Source organism: Arachis stenosperma, chromosome 3 (genome assembly GCF_014773155.1).
Source record: "Arachis stenosperma cultivar V10309 chromosome 3, arast.V10309.gnm1.PFL2, whole genome shotgun sequence".
Lineage (NCBI taxonomy): Eukaryota > Viridiplantae > Streptophyta > Magnoliopsida > Fabales > Fabaceae > Arachis > Arachis stenosperma.
The window spans coordinates 135,095,350-135,098,858 of NC_080379.1; the positions used below are offsets into that span (position 1 = coordinate 135,095,350).

A 3,509-nucleotide genomic window follows, 5' to 3' on the forward strand; every position below is an offset into this window, starting at 1 on the left:
TCGGATCTCATGTCGGATCTCCGGATATTCACTCTTTTTGAGTTTGAAAGGGACCTCGGGGATCACCTTCTTCAAGGCCACAACTTCATAGAAGTGGTCTTGATGCACCCTTGAGATGAATCTCTCCATCTCCCATGACTCGGAGGTGGAAGCTTTTGCCTTCCCTTTCCTCTTTCTAGAGGTTTCTCTGGCCTTGGATGCCATAAATGGTTATGGAAAAACAAAAAACAATGCTTTTACCACACCAAACTTAAAAGGTTTGCTCGTCCTCGAGCAAAAGAAGAAAGAAGAGAGTAGAAGAAGAAGAAATAGAGGAGATGGAGATGGCTTTATGGTTCGGCCAAAGTGGGAGAAGTAGTGTTTAGGGTGTGTGAAAATGAAGGAGTGAAGATGGGTTTATATAGGGGTGGAGGGAGGGATAGGGTTCAGTTATGGGAGGGTGGGTTTGGGAGGGAAAGTGGTTTAAATTTGAATGGTGAGGTAGGTGGGGTTTTATAGGTGAAGGGTTTTTTGGGGAAGAGGTGTTGAGGTGATTGGTGAATGGGTGAAGAAGAGAGAGTGGTGGGGTAGGTGGGGATCCTGTGGGGTCCACAAATCCTGAGGTGTTAAGGAAAAGTCATCCCTGCACCAAATGGCGAGCAAAATTGCTCTTCATGCCAATTCTGGCGTTAAACGCCGGGCTGGTGCCCATTTCTGGCGTTTAACGCCAACCTCTTGCCCTTTCCTGGTGTTTAACACCAGTCTGGTGCCCCTTTCTGGCGTTAAACGCCCAGAATGGTGCCAGACTGGGCGTTAAACGCCCATTTGCTGCCCTTACTGGCGTTTAAATGCCAGCAAGGTCTTCCTCCAGGGTGTGCTGTTTTTCTTTCTATTTTTCATTCTATTTTTGCTTTTTCAATTGATTTTGTGACTTCTCATGATCATCAACCTACAGAAAACATAAAATAACAAAGGAAAATAGATAAATATAACATTGGGTTGCCTCCCAACAAGCGCTTCTTTTAACGTCAGTAGCTTGACAGTGGGCTCTCATGGAGCCTCACAAATGCTCAGAGCAATGTTGGAACCTCCCAACACCAAACTTAGAGTTTGAATGTGGGGGTTCAACACCAAACTTAGAAGTTGGTTGTGGCCTCCCAACACCAAACTTAGAGTTTGACTGTGGGGGCTCTGTTTGACTCTGTTTTGAGAGAAGCTCTTCATGCTTCCTCTCCATGGTGACAGAGGGATATCCTTGAGCCTTAAACACAAAGGATTCTTCATTCACTTGAATGATCAATTCTCCTCTGTCAACATCAATCACAGCCCTTGCTGTGGCTAGGAAGGGTCTGCCAAGGATGATAGATTCATCCATGCACTTCCCAGTCTCTAGCACTATGAAATCAGCAGGGATGTAGTGGTCTTCAGATTTTACCAGAACATCCTCTACAAGTCCATAAGCTTGTTTTCTTGAATTGTCTGCCATCTCTAGTGAGATTCTTGCAGCTTGCACCTCAAAGATCCCTAGCTTCTCCATTACAGAGAGAGGCATGAGGTTTATACTTGACCCTAAGTCACACAGAGCCTTCTTAAAGGTCATGGTGCCTATGGTACAAGGTATGGAAAACTTTCCAGGATCCTGTCTCTTTTGAGGTAATTTCTGCCTAGACAAGTCATCCAGTTCTTTGGTGAGCAAAAGAGGTTCGTTCTCCCAAGTCTCATTACCAAATAACTTGTCATTTAGCTTCATGATTGCTCCAAGGTATTTAGCAACTTGCTCTTCAGTGACATATTCATCCTCTTCAGAGGAAGAATACTCATCAGAGCTCATAAATGGCAGAAGTAAATTCATTGGAATCTCTATGGTCTCAATGTGAGCCTCCGATTCCCATGGTTCCTCATTAGGGAACTCATTGGAGGCCAGTGGACGTCCATTGAGGTCTTCCTCAGTGGCGTTCACTGCCTCTTCTTCCTCTCCTAGTTCGGCCATGTTGATGGCCTTGCACTCTCCTTTTGGATTTTCTTCTGTATTGCTTGGAAGAGTACTAGGAGGGAGTTCAGTAATTTTCTTGCTCAGCTGTCCCACTTGTGCCTCCAAGTTTCTAATGGAGGACCTTGTTTCAGTCATGAAACTTTGAGTGGTTTTGATTAGATCAGAGACCATGGTTACTAAGTTAGAGTGGCTCTGCTTAGAATTCTCTGTCTGTTGCTGAGAAGATGATGGAAAAGGCTTGCCATTGTTAAACCTGTTTCTTCCACCATTATTGTTGTTGAAACCTTGTTGAGGTCTCTGTTGATCCTTCCATGAGAAATTTGGATGATTTCTCCATGAAGAATTATAGGTGTTTCCATAGGGTTCTCCCATATAATTCACCTCTTCCATTGAAGGGTTCTCAGGATCATAAGCTTCTTCTTCAGATGAAGCATCCTTAGTACTGCCTGGTGCAGCTTGCATTCCAGACAGACTTTGAGAAATCAAATTGACTTGCTGAGTCAATATTTTATTCTGAGCCAATATGGCATTCAGAGTATCAATCTCAAGAACTCCTTTCTTCTGATTTGTCCCATTGTTCACAGGATTCCTTTCAGAAGTGTACATGAATTGGTTATTTGCAACCATTTCAATTAGTTCTTGAGCTTCTGTAGGCGTCTTCTTCAGATGAAGAGATCCTCCAGCAGAGCTATCCAATGACATCATGGATAGTTCAGACAGACCATCATAGAAAATACCTATGATGCTCCATTCAGAAAGCATATCAGAGGGACACTTTCTGATCAATTGTTTGTATCTTTCCCAAGCTTCATAGAAGGATTCTCCTTCCTTCTGTCTGAAGGTTTGGATTTCCACTCTAAGCTTACTCAATTTTTGAGGTGGAAAGAACTTTGCCAAGAAGGCATTGACTAGCTTTTCCCAAGAGTTCAGGGTTTCTTTAGGTTGTGAGTCCAACCATATCCTAGCTCTGTCTCTTACAGCATAAGGAAATAGCATAAGTCTGTAGACCTCAGGGTCAACCCCATTAGTCTTGACAGTGTCACAGATTTGCAAGAATTCAGCTAAAAACTGATGAGGATCTTCCAATGGAAGTCCATGGAACTTGCAATTCTGTTGCATTAGAGAAACTAATTGAGGCTTAAGCTCAAAGTTATTTGCTCCATTGGCAGGGATAGAGATGCTTCTCCCATAGAAGTCGGGAGTAGGTGCAGTAAAGTCACCCAGCACCTTCCTTGTATTGTTGGCATTGTTGTTGTTTACGGCTGCCATGGGTTCTTCTTCTTTGAAGATTTCTGTTAGGTCCTCTTCAGAGAGTTGTGCCTTAGCTTCTCTTAGTTTTCGCTTCAAGGTCCTTTCAGGTTCAGGGTCAGCCTCAACAAGAATGCTTTTGTCTTTGCTCCTACTCATATGAAAGAGAAGAGAACAAGAAAATATGGAATTCTCTATGTCACAGTATAGAGATTCCTTGAGGTGTCAGAGGAAATGAAAAATAGAAGGAAGAAGCAGAAGAATTCGAACTTATCAAGAGAGATGGAGT

The 3,509-nt window shown here is 43.2% G+C and overlaps 1 non-coding gene across 1 annotated transcript; it reads left to right on the forward strand.

The window, feature by feature from the left end:
- The first annotated feature begins 2,728 nt into the window (after window positions 1–2,728).
- On the forward strand, window positions 2,729–2,836 carry LOC130972198 (small nucleolar RNA R71). The gene has a single exon (XR_009083392.1). It is a non-coding gene; the product is annotated as a small nucleolar RNA R71 (small nucleolar RNA).
- The last annotated feature ends 673 nt before the right edge of the window (window positions 2,837–3,509 follow it).